We start from the raw sequence: 18,909 nt of genomic DNA on the forward strand, positions 1-18,909 counted from the left end.
TTGCATCTTGCCCCCTTTGCCCATTTTTCCATTGTGTTCAAATCTCGTTGAACTCTGTCTCTATCTTCCGGAGTATTTGCCAGTCCTCCCAATTTGGTGTCATCTGCAAACTGATGAGAAGTCCCTCCACCCCCTCATCTAGATCATTAATAAATATGTTAAAAAGTACCGGACTGAGCACCGAGCTCTGAGGTACCCCACTACTCACCTCCCTCCAGCGAGTATGAAACACCATTGACAACTCTTTGAGTGCAGTTCTCTAACCAATTCCCTTTCCACCTAACTATCCAAAAATCCAGATTGCAGTCCTTCAATTTATCCATCAAAATCTCATGGGGAACCTTATCAAAAGCTTTACTAAAATCCAAGTAAACGACATCAACCAAATTTCCACGATCCAGCAAACCTGTTACTTGGTCAAAAAAGGAAACCAGGTTGGTCTGACAGGACGTGTTGGAGACAAATCCATGCTGACTTCCTTGGATCACCAATTTGTCCTCCAGATGTTTGCAGATTGCTCCCTTTAATCTCTGCTCCATTATCTTCCCCACAACAGAGGTCAGACTCACTGATCTGTAGTTTCCCGGGTCATCCTTCCTCCCTTTTTTGAAGATCGGAATAACGTTTGCTCTCTTCCAGTCCTCCGGGACATCTCCAGTCCTTAAAGAGGTCCCGAAGATGATGGACAAGGGTTCTGCAAGTTCTCTGAAAAGTTCTTTGAGCACTCTCGGGTGCATTTCATCCGGCCCAGGGGATTTGAACTCATCCAGTGCAGCTAAATGCCTCTCGACAACCTCTCTATCCTTTGGCTACTGCCAAAGACACTATCCTTTGGCTACTGCCATCTCTAGATGTGCCTAAACCCTTTGACCTGTGGGAAAAAACAGATGTAAAATAGGTGCTAAGCCTTTCTGCTTTCTCTGCATCTTCCGTTAGAGTTTGTCCATCCGCACCCAACAGTGGGCCTATTGCCTCCTTTACTTTACATTTGCTCCTTTCTTGTTACAATGGGCTTCCCTGGCCAATCTTAGTTCACTCTCAGCTTTGGCCTTTCTGATGATTGAAGTATTAATTAGGAATTAATATCTTTGATAGGAAAGTGGAGAAACAGAAATTTCAAATGACATCTCTAGCTGAGAGAGAAGGTACTTCTGAAGTGAGAACTTGTCCTAAGAGTAGCAATCTGGAAATGCACAAGGAAGACAAAGTGCTGGTCTCACTGTCCTATCTAATTGTCTTCTTGCTGCCCTTTGCAGCAAGACAGGCTTTTCCCAACCATTCTTTCAAAATATAATTCTTTAAAGAAGGAATAAATTGGTTTTTTTAAAGACATAGTGCTGGGAGATCAGGGATGAGATCTTCCCACTAGTTTACAATGGATGGGCTATGCAGGGGAGGAGACGGTTGACTTCTTCTGCCCTGTATGACCCCACCAACTGAAATTGGCACACCTCCCCTATTCTGTTATTAGCCCTCTAAGTAAAAACAAACAAACAAACACAAGCATTTCATCTTTTGCATACCCTCTTCCTTTGAGCACTACAATCAGCACATTGGGATGACTGCGATGAGCAAATCTGCAATGGGGGGAAGAGTACCCCCCGCCTTTCTCTCTACTCCAGTTTAGGCTCTTCACACTGGGAAGATCTGATTGCACAGCCTGAGGTTTACACAAAGATGGGATATAAATATTTTTAAATAAAGCCCTCAGGAGCTGCCTTTTGGTTTATCTTTGTAAATATTTCTGTGTTCTGTAATATATTGTTTGATGGAAATCATGCACCCCCTTCTGGTAACATAACCAATTGCAGGATTAACTTCATTTCAACCTGGAGGCCAGAGGCACTTTTTAAAGCCCAATAAATTTAATTTGGGGTATAGGTTTTGTATGCAGGAAGTGTGCATGCCCATGAAAACTTGTATCCAGAATTAAATTTTGTTGATTTTAAAGGCACCACTGGACTCAAATTTTGTTCTGTTGCTTTGGACCAATACAGCTGTTCACCAGAATCATTTTAGACACTACAGAAATAATCAGAAATATCAAACCCTCTTTTACACCATTAAAAACAGAGACTTTTCCACATTCAGACCCCCTCACAATTTATGTTTATGTAGAAGGCCATCAAGTTGCACCTAACTTATGATGACCAAGTAGGGTTTTGAAGGCAAAAGACTTGAGTGATTTGCTATTACCTGCCTCGGCAACCCTGGTATCCCTTGGTGGTGTCCCCTTCAGATACTAGCCAGGCCAGAGCTGACCCTCCCTAGCTTCCAAGATCTGATGGCATCAGGCTGGCCTGGCCTATCCTAGTCAGAGCCTCTCACTATTACAACCAATAAAGGATCTTCTCTCATATTCCTCGACACTGAAATTGTCTGTCCTGCATACATTAACATGAACTCTAAAATGAGACGGGAATGCTGATGACTAGAGCAAGTCCAATAGGTGTGACCAGGATGACTTGCGAGTTGCCTCTTTAAGGGGAAAGTTAGAAGGCAGCTGAATGGAGAAAAAGGTGCTCCAACCCATGGCGTTTCCAACATAGTGTTCCGTCTCTGCATTGTGGCTAGGCAGGGGTGGCATGACAGGGCAGGAAGGACCGATGGGAGCCATGGGCTGAGGCAGCCGAATTGAGTGTGCGTCATTGGCAGGGGCTGGAGATGGGTGGGACACAGGAGCCTCCCCTGTAGCACACACCCCCCCCCCAACACACACACTTTGTAAAGAGACCAGCTCCTGTCAGAGCCCTGGCCATCTGTCAGTGGGGAGGGAGGCATCAATCATATACCCCACAAGACACAATGGTGTTGCTCTGCACACAAACACACCGGGCCCTTGAGGGCCATGACAGACAAGAACATGACTGTATGAATGCCCTCTGTTTGCTGGTGGCCATGTCATCCAGCAGGACATTGGGGAAGGGTGCCTTGCTTACCTGTTTGCGCGTGGTTGCTCCTTGGGATCGTGGCACACAAGTTGATATACTTACAGGGACTGAAATCTGGGAGAGGTCAACTGCAGAGTGTGGCCTTTGCTCTCCCTGTGGTGTATTCCCTTCACGTGCTTTCCCAGAGGTGCTCAGTGCCCTGTCTGTGTCCTGCATGTGCACTCACTCTAAGTCTGCATGGCAGGGAGCTGTCAGACTGCAGTCTATGCCTCATGTCCTACCTCTGGAGTTATTGGACAACCTTCTACAACCATTTGTAGGGTGCAGGGGGCATCACTGGGCACCAAGAAGTGTCAGGGCTGGCATGGGGGGGTGCTGATTGGGTGTACACTTGGTTGATCTCTTAAGCTGCTTGGGTTCTTGTAAGCACGGCCACAGATGTGTGTCTGTGTGTGTGTGGGGGGGGGCAAATCAGGAGTTACCATCAATAGGCTGCAGCAGAAGTTTTGCTGGCGTAATTTTGTGCCTGTTCTAGAGTGTGTTCCCATACTGAAAACACTTTGGGAGCGGCAGAACTGGTGCCATACCCCCTGGATTGCCAGCATTGATGCCACTGCAGGGGTTCATGCTGTCACTCCACCAGTGTGTGGCTGCAGTGCAGCTGTGATGGTGGAAGCACATAATTCAGGGCTGCTCATGGCTTGCACTGACATAAACGCCCCTTATGAGAGCATAACTCCAAGTTATGCCAGCATGGGAATCAGTTGGCTGATTGTGCCACCCGTAGGACTGTGCTGTTACTGATTTTTCAGTGACTGACTGCAAACCTTCTCACAGATTTATGGTGTGTGTGCATAGCACCTTTATTGGGGGGGGGTCTTGTTAATTTAGCCTTGCAAATATGCATGTTGAATGCTATTTATTTCAATTTTTCATTTCACTGGTTTCAGTGAGGTGCATTTCCTCTTGTAAATTTCCCTTCTCACCCAACTAGGCATGAAATGTTCAAGGTTTGTATTCCTCTGCAGGGGCTCCACTGCAATATTTCAAGCATGCAGGAGACAGGATCCCTGTTTTTATCAACAGAGTGGGAAAACTAAGCAGCAAGGCAAAATGGGGCTTTAGCAATTCTATTAGCGGATTCTCCTTTGGTGGTAAGTTCCGTGTAACTTTGCTGGCACATCCCTGTCAGTTACGTATCTGCTGAGTCACTCCCATTGGAAACCTAAAAACACTTTCCTGGGAGAAGGCCCTGCTGTATAGACTGGAGCAGGATTCTAAATTCGCCAGATTAGGATTAAGATGGAGATGGGGAGCCATGTTAGTCTGGTGGTAGCAGTTAGAAAGAGGAAGAGTCCAGTAGCACTTTAAAGACCAAAGGAATCTGTGACCGTGTATGAGCTCACAAAAGCTCACAGCTTGCCTCAAATCTGATTAGCCTTTAAGGTGATACTGGACTCAGGTTCAAGGTTCTGCTCTTTACTTTCAAAGACCGTCTCCTCCATTACACACCCCAAAGAGCACTAAGACCGAGTGATCAAAGCTTGCTCAGAGTCCCAGCCACAAAGATGTAAAACTGGCCTTGACTATGGCCAGGGCTGGTGGAGCACTCTCCCTAGTCCCTAGATGAAATCCAGAGGGCCTGCAAGATAGAGCTCTTCCTCTAGGCCCAGCAGAGAGGCCAGGAAAATGACACCAACAAAATGTTGGCCTCCTTACCTGGGAACCATCCACACCCCCTCAAAAAAAAAATCTGTCCAAACACTATCCTCCCTCCCCCTGCAGTAAGACTTTAACTAAAATGAGGAGGCATCTTTTAATATAATTTAAAAACTAAATTAATAATGGCTTTATGTTTTATTGTACTTTTGTAATTTATTTGTAATTAAATGTTTTAAACCCCAGTTTTACCTGCCCCGAGCCAATTAGGAAAGGGCAGGATATAAAATAAAATAATAATTATTGTTCTTTCCTACTGCTTCAAATTTGGATTTCTCACTCTGTCATCTAATCTTCATGGACACAAAGCCAAATGCCAGAAGCATGGAAAGATCCAAAGATCTCCAAAAATTACTGTCATGTATAATAATCATCAAGAGCCTCTTGTGGCACAGAGTGGTAAGGCAGCGATATGCTGTTTGAAGCTGTCTGCCCATGAGGTTGGGAGTTCGATCCCAGCAGCCGGCTCAAGGTTGACTCAGCCTTCCATCCTTCCGAGGTCGGTAAAATGAGTACCCAGCTTGCTGGGGGGTAAACGGTAATGACTGGGGAAGGCACTGGCAAACCACCCCGTATTGAGTCTGCCATGAAAACGCTAGAGGGCGTCACCCCAAGGGTCAGACATGACTCGGTGCTTGCACAGGGGATACCTTTACCTTTTATAATAATCATCATCATCAATAAAGGATTTTTAGTTGCAGTTTTGATCAGTCAAAAATTAATATTCGATCGTGTAGTTCCACTGGCTTTGTTAGTGCAGTGCTTATGCCATTTTCCCAACTTGTTCAGAATAGTTGATATTATTATACGTTAATTTTATAATCCAGTGAATTGATCAGCATTGCAGTGGTGGGGGAAACATGACTAGTTGAATTTCTGCCTCTCACACTCTTTTGCAGGCACAAACGGACTTATTCCAGCCAGGGGCAGGAAAACATGCTTTCACCATAGTGGCACCAGAAAATGGTAAAGGAATGAGGAGGATTGGCCCATTGCTGTACAATTCTGCAAAAGCATAGGCATGGCAACAATTACAATAGGATTTCCCCCTCATGGCCCAGAACATGCCCCCCTTTCCCCTCAATTTTTTCTTTCCCTACTGAACAGTAGGCAGGTGAAGCTGAAATACATGTTTGCAAAACGTTCAAATTCAATCACTTTCGGCATATGCATTTGAGAACTAAAATTTGCCATTCAAATGGGAAATGTGTTCTACTGAAGTGGTACTTTAAAGCTTTCAGGAATTAGAGCTCACGTATATCCGTAGGGTATACTCCACACATCTGAGGAAGTGAGCTCTGATTCACCAATGCTTGTAATGGAATACATTTTGTGACTGTCTCATTTTGCTGCAATAGACTGTCATGGCTACTCCTCTGGATTTATGAAAGCTCACATCAGCTCATATGTGGAGTCCCACAGGGAGCAGTCCTCTCTACTATTTTATTTAATATTTTCATGCGCCCTCTTGCTCAGCTGGTACAGAGGTTTGGGCAGGGTTGCCACCAATATGAAGATGACACCCAACTCCGATTCCCCCCCAGAAACCTTAACCAGATGCCTGGAAGCAGTGACAGAATGGCTCAAGCAGAGTTGTTTGAAGCTAAACCCTTCAAAGACAGAGGTCCTGTGGCTGGGTAGGAAGGGACCAAGCAAGGAAACGTGCTTACCCAACCTGGACAGAGTGTATCTAGCAGTAGCCCATTCTGCCAAAAACCTGGGTGTGATCCTCATTGCCTCCCTCTCCATGGAGGCACAAGTCACAAAAGCAGCGCGGCTGGCCTTCTAACATCTACGCCAAGCCAAGCTACTAGCTTAAGGTGACCAGATTGTCCCACTTTTGAAGGGACATCTAGGGGCATCTGGCAAATTGTACTTACGTTGAAATTAAAATATATATATTACAATTCTATTTTTGCGTTCTATGAAAAATTTTTGTTGCTATGTATAGACCAAATTTTTAATCAAAACCCCCCCGGTATCCCGCTTTACTAATGTTAAAATCTGAGCATCTTATACTAGTTCCCTACTTGGCACCAGAACACCTAGCCACAGCGATCCACACGACAGTCGCCTCTAGACTGGACTTCTGCAACTCGCTCCACGCAGGCCTACCCTTATCCTTGACCCGGAAAATGCTATTTTTTTAGAACGCAGTGGCCAGGATTCTCACTAATACATTGTGGAGATCTCACATCCGGTTTATATTTCAAAAACTCAGTTAGTTCCCAATTCAATTCCGGATCAGGCTTAAGGTTTTGGTTCTTACCTTCAAGGCCAGTGTACCTGAGAGACTGGCTGTCTGCCTATATCTCCCTCTCCGCCGCTCCCCCCCCCCAACCTGACAGAGGATGTGCCGTGCTGCCGCTCACCCCCTTCTCCCCGCCCAATCGCCCCAACAGCCCTCCAAGCAAGCCCGACCGATTCCACGGCGCTTCCCACCCCCCCAAACACCGCCCCCTGAAACTTTGCCCGGCCACCCAGCCAGCCAGCCACCCTTCCCCACACCCCTACTTACCCATTCATAGGTCACCCCATTTTCTCCCCGGCCACTCCGCGCCTGAACACCACCGCGGACAGGCCGCGCAACCCGCACGGCGGCCACACCGCCACCCAACTAAACTACGCATGCGCGGACTTCTGCGCATGTGTCATTTGCATCACCCACACTCGCCATCTCCCAGAGATGGCCTAATGCCGACTGCTAGTGAGATGACTTGGCATGATCACCGAATATTTGTACATATGAAAAATATTTATAGGACTTTTGCTATTAATGAGCTATCAAAGACAATTAGGAAAGGTTTGCCAGAGCAATTGCATTCTGTTTTTTTGCATAGATCACTGAGACAAACCTTAGTCCAGATCTAGGCAGCACCCAGATACTGCATATAAGCAAGATCCTCCAGTTAAGCAAGTGACCTTCTTATAATAAGGTATTAGTAATAATTAGAAATACCTGCGTAAGCAACAAAGTCTTACAAGGAAGTCTTAATGGGATCAGGAATTACCCTACTTCACATCTCAATTTGATCCCCTTTGCCTCCAGCAGAGTTTTGCCTGAACAATGTTTGACTCTAAGAGTCTTATCAAGCCATCTTGGAGGATTTTGATTGATCCCAGCTTGCAAAGGCATGACCCGGCCAGGTCACCACCAGCACCCACCTCCTTGCTTTTGTAGAATAGTCAGCCAGATCCCATTTTTACGGATGCAGGAACTTAGCTAGTTTGGGAGCAGCTCAACACAATAAAAGAAGGAGGAAAAGCCACCATGTGGAATGCAGCTGACCAAATGCAACTCATGTTTATTACTGACAGACCAAATTTCAGTAAATGCATTATGAGTCACCATGCACAGCAGATTTTTGCATTATCAAAGAGAGAGAATTCCTTATTTCTTTGTCCAAGCCTACCTAAAGACTTTTGCACAAGGCACAGGTTTCCCCAAGAGCTGGTGTGCTTACAGATGTAGCCAAGAATCCGAACATCTCCTTTAAACATTTACTTCATTTACAGTTCACCTTTCCCATTGAGATGCATGGTAGATCACACAATTAAAAACAATCAAAGTAAAACATAAAGAATCAACGTATGAAATAATATAAAGCAAACTGCAATAAAAACTGGGTTGCCTGTTGGGATGTCTGGTGTACAAAGAAGAGAAGACCCTGCAGGCGACAGTAAGAAGCCAATTAGATAGGATTGTGAGGTCAGCACCTTCTCTCCTGTTTGTTGCTTGTCTGTCTCCAGATTGCTACTCTTAGGGCAATTTCTTCCTTATCCTTGGAAGTGCTACACAGTTTTTCCCTCTCTCCCAGCTAGATATGTAACTAGGAACCTCCCTCTGTCTCTCCTCTTTCCTATTAAGTATATTAATTCCCAAATAAACCTTTATCAACTCTTTGATCAGGTTGTGCACCATTGCTGTGTTAATTACTCTTCCAACATTACAAAATCAGTAAATGCACTAAAATCTGTTTGGTAAAGAATTACAAGATTGAAGAGCAGTGCAATAACAACAGGACAACAGATACAATGAGCATTGCAATGAAAACTCCCTACAGTTTCACATGCAATAACTACCACCTCTGCCAGAAGCATCTTTTCCTCTCATTAATTTTAATTTAATTTCCATCCAGCATGAGTTCTCTGCCATTTAAAAATTCATGCAACTATGCTGTAAATTGGGCCTACTAAAGGTAGGATTCCTCTTAGAATAAGGTATCATTGTTTGCAGTGGAAAATGAAAAGTTCTCTTTGAAGTGGACATAAATGTTGGGATATTTTTAAACCACCCTTTCCTTATTACTTTGCTAAGTTTAGCTCAGGAAGAAAGCATGACATTCTTTTCTAGTGCACCAATCCTGCTGGTCCTTTGTGGCTCATCCCCAGGACCACCAAAATAGTCCTGCCTTTTACCCTCCCTAGACACAGTAAAAAGCTGCCGCTGTTTTTCTCTGCAGTGCTTGCTTCACAGAGCCTACTGCTGCCGCTTCTATCAAAACGAGATGGATTCAAGTCATTGCTGCATCTAGAAGGGCTGCTGGTATTTTGCAAACTGGGGTGATAGTTGGCCCCTGCAACTGTTTGCCTTTGAGGCTTCCTGCAACAGAGAAGGGCTTTCTTCAACAAAATATGACTTTTCTTCATTAGAGAAAGGTTTTCTCCACCAATGGAAACTGCTTTCTGTTGGGGGACATCTTCCTCATAGGGTGCCAGCCTCCAGGTGGGAACTGGTGAGATCCCAGAATCAGAGATGATCTCGAGGCAACATAGATCAGTTCCCCTGGAGAAAATGGCTGCTTTGAAGGGTGGATCCTATTGCGTTCTACTCCACTGAGGTCCCACCCCTCCAACTTCAGGCTCCACTTCCCAAAATCTCCGGGATTTCCTAACCTAGAGTTGGCAGACCTAAACGAAGACTTAGCAAAGAAAGTCATAGGATCCAACTGTAGAAGGGAGTCATCAGCTCCAGCTGTGTGTTCTAGTCTTGACAGCGAGTACTCGGTGTCAGTGAACCTCAGACAGTTTGAGGTTCAAAGCAGGAACTCACATGCTGGAGAGAGGGAAAGAGATAAAGATAGCTTGCTAGCCCCATGACTGGAGGGAGGAGAGAGTTTGGAAAAGATGCAGGAAGTCACCTGAGAGTAGCATTCTAGGGATATAGGAAGAAATGCACCTAGCAGTGAAAAGAACCAATATTCCAACCTGGCTAGCTTTGCACATGCTGCCCCCTACAGGAACTTCTTCCCTTTTACACGAGACGTTGCCTTTTCCAACATCTACTATCAAGCACAGAGAGCAGTTGTCACAAATTAACCCTGTGTGGAGCTTGGCTGTAAATCTAGCGGCTGGCTTTAAAGGATTTGCATGGAGGGGGCATAGATCAGAACCTACCCACAGGCTTCTTAAACAATATAGTGAATAGAACTGGCTTCAGTTAGGGTTGACAACTCTAGATTGGGCAACTCCTAGAAATTGAGTCCACCTTCCAAAAGGGACATTTTAGAATAGAATAGAATAGAATAGAATAGAATAGAATAGAATAGAATAGAATAGAATAGAATAGAATAGAATAGAATAGAAGTTGGAGGGGACCATACAGGCCCTTGGTTCAATTCACTGCTTAGTGCACAATCAGCTTCCAGGCAAACTGATCTCTGTAGTCTGGTGATCAGAGGTAATTCTGAGAAGCCTCCAGACCCCACCTGAAAGTTGGCAACCCTAGTTTCAGAGCCTCTGCGTATGCAGATGGGTGGGGCTGGAGGCTCAAACTGACTTCTAAATTTCTTAAACGATACCAGACAGCTCTGACATTGAACCCTCAACTATACTAATCTTGTGCTCTGTGTGTACAATCCATTTGGTTCCTTTTCTTGATTGTCATCAATGTGAAGTCCATCTGCCTCTTCTCGGGTGTCAGCTCTGGGCTGGGAAAATCCTGGAGATTTTATGAGTGGGTCCTGGGGAGGATGGGACTTGGCAAGGGGAAGGACCTCCGTGGATATAATGCTATGCAGCCCATCCTCAAAAGCAGCCATATTCTTCAGAAGAACTGATCTGTTATCTGGAGATAACAAATAATTCCAGGAGATCTCCAGTCCCTACCTGGAGGATAACAATCCTAGTTAGCAAGAGTTGGTGGATGAGGTGAAGGAGGTGGGGACCCTAGGGGGAAGTGACCATGTCCTCATAGAATTCCTTCTGAGATGGGGAGCCAAGGAAGCTTGTAGCCAGACACGGATGTTGGATTTTTGTAGGGCAAACTTTAATAAACTCAGAGACATGATGAGTGTCATACCATGGACAAGAATGCTGGAAGGGAAGGGAGCATGTGAAGGGTGGGCGCTACTCAAACAAGAGCTATTGCATGCTCAATCAATGACTATCCCAGAAAGACGAAAACACTGCAGGAGCTCTAAGAAGCCTATTTGGATGAACAGAGAACTTCAAGAGGAACTAAGAAAGAAAAGGAAAATGTTCAGGAAATGGAGGGAAGGACAGAGCTCTAAAGAAGAGTACCTACAGGTTACTAGGCACTGTAGATCAATCATCAGAAAGGCCAAAGCTGAGAGTGAGCTAAGATTGGCCAGGGAAGCCCATTGTAACAAGAAAAGATTTTTCAGTTATGTGAGGAACAAACGTAAAGTAAAGGAGGCAATAGGCCCACTGTTGGGTGCAGATGGACAAACTCTAGCGGAAGATGCAGAGAAAGCAAAAAGGCTTAGTGCCTATTTTACATCTGTTTTTTCCCACAGGTCAAAGGGTTTAGGCACATCTAGAGATGGCAGTAGCCAAAGGATAGTGTCTGGGTGGCAGGTTGACATGGATAGAGAGGTTGTCGAGAGGCATTTAGCTGCACTGGATGAGTTCAAATCCCCTGGGCCGGAAAAAAAGGTTCCCCATGAGGTTCTGATGGACAAAAAAGGTTCCCCATGAGGTTCTGATGGATAAGTTGAAGGACTGCAATCTGGATTTTCACATAGTCAGGTGGATAGGGCATTGGTTAGAGAACCACACTCAAAGAGATGTTGTCAATGGTGTTTCATACTCGCTGGAGGGAGGTGAGTAGCGGGGTACCTCAGGGCTCGGTGCTCAGGCCGGTAATTTTTAACGTATTTATTAATGATCTAGATGAGGGGGTGGAGGGACTACTCATCAAGTTTGCAGATGACACCAAATTGGGAGGACTGGCAAATACTCCGGAAGATAGAGACAGAGTTCAACGAAATCTGAACACAATGGAAAAATGGGCAAATGAGAACATGATTCTATTTAATAAAGATAAGTGTAAAGTTCTGCATCTGGGTCAGAAAAATGAAAAGCATGCCTACTGGATGGGGGATACGCTTCTAGGTAACACTGCGTGTGAATGAGACCTTGGAGTATTTGTGGATTGTAAACTAAACATGAGCAGGCAGTGTGATGCAGCGGTAAAAAAGGCAAATGCCATTTTGGGCTGTATCAACAGGGGCATCACATCAAAATCACAAGATGTCACAGTCCCATTGTATACGGCACTGGTCAGACCACACCTGGAGTACTGTGTGCAGTTCTGGAGGCCTCACTTCAAGGACAAAGATAAAATTGAAAGGGTACAAAGGAGAGCGACGAAGATGATCTGGGGCCAAGGGACCAAGCCCTATAAAGATAGGTTGAGGGACTTGGGAATATTCAGCCTGGAGAAAAGGAGGTTGAGAGGGGACATGATAGCCCTCTTTAAGTATTTGAAAGGTTGTCACTTGGAGGAGGGCAGGATGCTGTTTCTGTTGGCTGCAGAGGGGAGGACACACAGTGATGGGTTTAAACTTCAAGTACAACGATATAGGCTTGATATCAGGAAAAAGATTTTCACAGTCAGAGTAGTTCAGCAGTGGAATAGGCTGCCTAAGGAGGTGGTGAGCTCCCCCTCACTGGCAGTCTTCAAGCAAAGGCTGGATACACACTTTTCTTGGATGCTTTAGGATGCTTAGGGCTAATCCTGCGTTGAGCAGGGGGTTGGACTAGATGGCCTGTATGGCCCCTTCCAACTCTATGATTCTATGATTCTATGATTCTAATTAACTGATACTATTATCTGCATATTGTTGCTAACTCAAGGGCAGGAAGTCATCTAGTGTTGTGTAATTCTAGAATGGATTCATGTAAAACATACCTTGAAAGAGAGCAGAGAATATATTTGACTTTCTCAATTGTTCCTTTACCAAGGGCAAAAGCCATTGTTGGAACGGACTGCCCTTAAAAAGCACTTTTGAAGTATTGAACGTATCAGAAGCTCCCTCAACCCGGGCAGCCAATAGATTAATTTAACCTGCTATTGTGAACTTTGATCAGCAGCAGCTCTCTGGGCTCAACCAAACTTGTTTCTATAGTTGGGTTTGCTTTTGCTGAAAATGCCAGGGATTGAAGTTGGGAGGACCCTATGCATACAAACACACTGTCTGGTTGCCTACTGCAGCGCTATGGTCCCTTCCCTGAGCATCCCACTGTGTTGGGCCTTTAGAGAGATAAATGGGTTAGTTGTTACACAGTAGGGCTGGGTTGCCACCAATATGCAGATGACACCCAGCTCTTCCTCCTGATGGATGACTGCCCTGACTCTTCCCCAGAAACCTTAGCCAGATGTCTGGAAGCAGTGATGAGATGGCTCAAGCAGAGCTGTCTCAAGCTCAACCCAACAAAGACAGAGGTCCTGTGATTGGGTAGGAAGGGACCATGGGAGGAAGCATGTCTGCCCGGCCTGGACGGCATGCAGCTCATAGCAATGCACTCCGCCAGGAACCTGGGCATGATCCTGGATGCTTCCCTTACAATGGAAGCCCAGGTGGCATTCTACCACCTCCGCCAAGCCAAGCTACTCGTGCCCTACCTGGACCCAGAGCACCTAGCCAGTGATCCATGCGACGGTCAGCTCTAGACTGGACTTCTGCAACTCGCTCTACGCAGGCCTACCCTCATCCTTGATCCGGAAACTACAACTGGTGCAGAATGCTGCAGCCAGGATTCTCACTGAAACACCATGGAGATCCCACATCTGGCTGGTACTCCAGCAACTTGGCTGGCTCCCAGTTGAATTCCGGATTACGCTTAAGGTTCTGGTAATCACCTTTAAGGCCATACGTGGTTTGGGCCCAGTGTATTTGAGAGACCGCCTCCCTGCCTATACCCCCAAAAGAGCCTTACACTCCGCCAGCTCCAACTGGCTGTGGATCCCTGGCCCCAAAGAAGTGCGTTGGACCTCAACAAGGATCACAGCCTTCTTGGATCTGGCCCCCACCTGGTGGAACAAGCTCCCTAAGGATATCAGAGCCCTGCTTGACCTTCCACAGTTCCACAGGGCCTGCAAAAGGGAGCTCCTCCACCAGGCATTCGCTTGAGGCCGACCGACTCAGAACATCTACTGGTCTCTCCTCAGACACCCACCCATGACCGAAATAACTGACCTCCCATTGTTATTATATATTGTATTATTGTTGAACTGTTATGTTTTATTGATGGTTATTCAATGTAGCAGACTATGTAATATTCCATGTAAGAGTTATACAATGTTCAATGTAAACTGCCCAGAGCTGCAAACAATGGGCAATATAGAAATCCGAATGAATGAATGAATGAATAGTTGAAAGGGAGTGCTTGCAAATGCTTTCCAGTTGCTAGTCATGTTGAAAGAGAGCCTACGTAAACACTGAAAAAATCTTAAGGGAAGACTACTGAAAGAAGAAGGGGAAGTGGAGAGAGGGGGGGGAGGGAGAGGGAGGGAGGGAGGGAGGGAGAGAGAGATCAGCTTTCAACGTCATCTACCAGAAAATGACTCTGAAGAACAAACGCAGAGAATAAAGAACACTTCAAAATGCTGGATATTTCTTATCGTTATATTGTTTGCCAAATACCAGTGTTGCAACTATGCAAAAGAATTAGCTAAGAAGTACATTGTTAAATGTTCTCCCACATCTAATTGGGCCAAGCCTCCTGAAAATAATGTACTCCAGGTATTCAAGTATGGCGCTACTGACAACAAAACAACCCATAGCAGCAAAAAGTACATTGTGCTTTCCTTTTCTCTAAGGTCATGGTTAAGGGTCTCCGCAGATGCTAATTAGGCTATGACATTGCTATTGTATAACACACAAAGGTTGTGTGGTATAAGCTCACCGTCACCATCTCTTAGTTAATATCCGTTCTTAAATGCCACATAATCCCTGTGGCTGTGGAGGACATCCCATATTCCTGCAGCTCTGATTTTGGGGATCAGATGCACTGTAACTATATCAGCAAAGAAGAAATGTAGTTATATTTATGGGACAGACTTCCCCAGTACAGGTATGTCTAGTCAGCGGTGTTGTTGGAAGGTCTGCATATCTGGCTCCTCTTTTCAATATTTCCTGGAGGAAAACCCCTGCATGAGGGAGGACGTGAGGCAGGTGACAGGACAGGGGCAAGTGGACTGAATAGAGCTCATGTACCATTGCTCCAGGGCTTCCTCCTCAATTTCCATCTGTCTCCTGTATGGGCCAGACAAAGGCAGGCAGGTAGAGCTGTAGAAACAGCATCTAGGTCAGGCCATGTCTACATACCTTTAGTTCATACATGACACTGACAGGTTTCAAACTGGGCATGAGCCCAGATGCTGCCCCTACAGGTTTCATCTGGAACCCCAAATCCCATTTGCCTTTTTAGCCACTGAGTCACATTATTGACTCATATTCAATGTATGGTCTACTAAAGACTCCTAGATCCTTTTCGCACATACTATTGCCAAGTCTCCCCCATCCTATATTGGTGTATGTGGATTTTCCTACCTAAATGCAGAGTTTTACATTTGTTCCTATTGAATTTCATTTTTATTTAGTTTAGCCCACTTCTTGAGCCTATCAAGATCATCTTTTATTCTGATTTTGTCTTTGGTTGTGAGAGTGTTGGCAAACCACACTCCTGGTTAGCTAAAACTTCTCCATCTGACCCCAGCCTGCAGAGACGACCTTTTTGACCTTTTTCCTTATATGGCTTGGAATGTAACCTAAACCAATCCTGAAAGTACACGATGCCTTCAGGAAGCTCCTTTGTCTAACTTTGGGGGGGGGAAGTAATAAATACCGCAGAGCCTTCTGATCTAGAGGCCTTTTCGTACAGACCCTCGCCTCGTGTCATTTATTCTTACGGCTTCCCTATACCTTCCAGTTAAGTATCATCTACATATTTAATAAGTATCCCCTCTAATCTCTCATCCAAATCATTTATAAATATGTTGAACAACACAGGCCCCAGGACAGATCCCTGGGGAACTCCACTTGTCACTCTTCTCCAAGAGGATGCTGAACCATTAACAAGTACCCTCTGGGTACAATCAGTCAACCAGACCAAAGAAGTTTTATTCAGGTATAAGATTCCCTTTGTATGTACAGTTCTTCAGAAGGTTCTTCTGATAAGCACAATTTATATTGAGATTGCCCTGCACTGTTATCTATTAAGATCCTTGAGTGCCCCCTATCCCCTGCCAGCAGCATTCATGGCCCTAGCAACCCTAGTCTGATGGTAGGCCTGGCAGTAGGTGGCAATGCCCTCTGGCTAGTACCTGGTGTGAGCAAGGGACAGGATCAAGACATAGTCCCGGTTACCTGTGGCGGGGAAACAGTCAGTCCCCCAACCCATTCCTCCCTCCCACACACACACACACCTCAGCAGAAGCCAGCCCTTTTCCTCTGGCTAGGAAGCCAGCAAGTGGCTGAGAAGGGATGCAGTAAATATCTGTATATTGTACACATTGCCTGGGAACTTGGTCATGAAATCCATGAAGATGCCCTGGTGGTTGCGGCTGGCCTGCACATTCAGGGTGTGGAAGCCATGTCAGCTGTGGCTTCTCCTGGGAGGTGATGAGAGCAATGTGGGGAGAGCCACAGCACCCAGGATCCCAGTTCAGGAAGAGTGGCAGACCTGCACAGATGGCAGCCAAGCCAGCCTCCTCCATGGAAAAATGCACATGCTCCTACAGGAGCACCAACATGGCCTCCAGGAAGCTGTGAAAGCAGTGGCTCACTCAGGGCTGGGCCACATCCAGCACCTCAGCCACAAGTACCAGAAATGACCCCATAGCTCTGAGAAAACAGCGAATACTACAAGGCCCAAGTATAAAATGATAATATTGAACACTCAAAGTTAAGGATAAACAACAGAATCATATATATATATATATATATATATATATATATATATATATATATATATATATATATATATATATATATATATATATATATATATATATATATATATATATATATATATATATATATATATATATATATATATATATATATATATAACAGAATCAGATATAATATAATAATAATATAATATATATAACAGAATCAGAGATATATATATATATAAAACTGTGGCTCTCCAGATGCCAGGGCTCACGGTAGTTCATGTACATGTGGAGAAGAACAGTTTGGCTACCCCTGGTTTAAGGGGGGACTTTTTGAAAAGGAGTGTGTAGACTAAGATCTCATCCTTTCATGTGATTCTGCTTTTTCTCAGCAGAGGGAAGTCTTCTCCTTCCTTGCAAACAGCTCTTTGTGCAAATGACCAGAAAGCACAAAGCTGATCCAATTGCCACACAGAGGGCATTTTCTGGAATTGGTGCCTCCTGTGCTACATCCGCTTCTATGGCCAGAATCCATTTGGTGTTTTCTAAAGTGATCGCTTTATTCTGGTTCCATGATCTTCCAACTGTTAGCGGAACTACGCTCTATTTCCCTTCTCTGGTTGACAGCTCAGCGGTGACTCATAGCCCTACCTAATGTTCTCTACCTTCAATATGATATGTTTTTCAGATAGCGCCAAGGCAGGCCATGGCTATGGGAGGTGAATTTGTTATTCTCCAAGGAACAAAGTGTGTTCAACAAGATGAGTGTCCTGCTGCTTTGAATCATCAGTAATGACAATCCCCCCCCCAAAAAAACACCTTTTTTTAGCCAAGCTATGAAAACAGAAAGAAGGGAGGGAGGAACAAGAAAAGTTTTAAGTATCAGTGTGTGAGATATTAAAGTTACCCAGACCTCTTTGCTTCAAGAGTTTATTGAACCATGAAAACTAGATTGAACCTCCATGCGAAATTCAATATAACCTCCAGTGCTGAATACTGTGGAGAAGCAACAGGGGGAGATAGTTGAGTGTTATAGTTGGTGTTATAGTTACCGTTATACTTTGTGAACTTCCAAGCAGCATCTGACTTGCCATTGTCAGAAACAGGATGTTAAAACTAGATGAATATTCTTATGTTATTATTCTCTTAATACAAACATACCATTATTATAATAGTGATTGGTCCTTCTGTAGAATAGGTAAGGGGCACAAATTATAACTGTTTGACACAGAAGAGGTCAGCAGAGGTCAAGGGTTAGAGGAGTGTATCATCACACATGCTTCAAGGTAAAGGTAAAGGTATCCCCTGTGCAAGCACCGAGTCATGTCTGACTCTTGGGGTGACGCCCTCTAGCGTTTTCATGGCAGACTCAATACGGGGTGGTTTGCCAGTGCCTTCCCCAGTCATTACCGTTTACCCCCCAGCAAGCTGGGTACTCATTTTACCGACCTCGGAAGGATGGAAGGCTGAGTCAACCTTAGGAAGGCTGAGTCAACCTTACTTCAAGGTAGAGGGACCTTTTCTTTTTGCATAAATTGTTTTGTAAAACGACAAGCAGAACTATCACAGTACTGCTAGTACTACTACTTGAGCAGCAACACTAGCACTACTGTTAGTAGTAGCAGTAGTAACTGTGTTATTATTTTTCATTACTACTACTGCTATTACTAATAGTTATAAAAATATTGCTGCAATGAGTATTATTTCCATCCTACCACTCATTGAGTTACAGTGATATTAGTGTAGCCCCTTCCCCCATCTTGTCACTTTTGAAATGTTGAGAAAGATTAGTGCCTACCATGGGGGAGGGGCTGTGGCTCAATGGCAGAGCATCTGCTTGGCATACAGAAGGTCCTGCGTTCAATCACCAGCCTCTCCTGTTAAAAAGACAGAGCAGCAGGTGATGAGGAAGACCATTGCCTGAGATACTGGAGAGCCACTATCAGTCTAAGGAGACAATACAGACCTTGATAGACCAAGGCTCTGATTCAATATCCATTCACAAAATGGCAGTGCAGGCTTCAGAAGGGCAGACATCACCAGCCAAGCAACAGACTGTGCTAGCCAAGGGGTGTCTGTGGCCACGTGCATTCCTTTTGAAGGTGCACAGGTGAGGGGTGGGGGCAGAGCTTTACCTTCAGCCTCACTGCCTGG

At 45.0% G+C, this 18,909-nt stretch overlaps 2 long non-coding RNA genes across 6 annotated transcripts in view; one reads left to right on the forward strand and one right to left on the reverse strand.

Annotated features, from left to right (window-relative positions):
* Nucleotides 1-18,909, forward strand: part of LOC143839316 (uncharacterized) — a 57,625-nt gene that overhangs the window by 25,839 nt on the left and 12,877 nt on the right. The gene's annotated exons all lie outside the window — the stretch shown is intronic.
* LOC143839325 (uncharacterized) overlaps nt 1-18,909 on the reverse strand; it is a 50,754-nt gene that overhangs the window by 14,705 nt on the left and 17,140 nt on the right. The window contains exon 1 of one of the 4 annotated variants that reach the window (XR_013231690.1): nt 18,554-18,605. The exons of the other annotated variants lie outside the window; for them this stretch is intronic. This is a non-coding gene — a long non-coding RNA (uncharacterized LOC143839325). Of the gene's footprint in view, nt 1-18,553; nt 18,606-18,909 lie in introns of those variants that run through there. 4 annotated transcript variants of the gene reach the window in all.

This window comes from Paroedura picta, chromosome 1, assembly GCF_049243985.1.
Source record: "Paroedura picta isolate Pp20150507F chromosome 1, Ppicta_v3.0, whole genome shotgun sequence".
Classification (NCBI taxonomy): Eukaryota; Metazoa; Chordata; class Lepidosauria; order Squamata; family Gekkonidae; genus Paroedura; species Paroedura picta.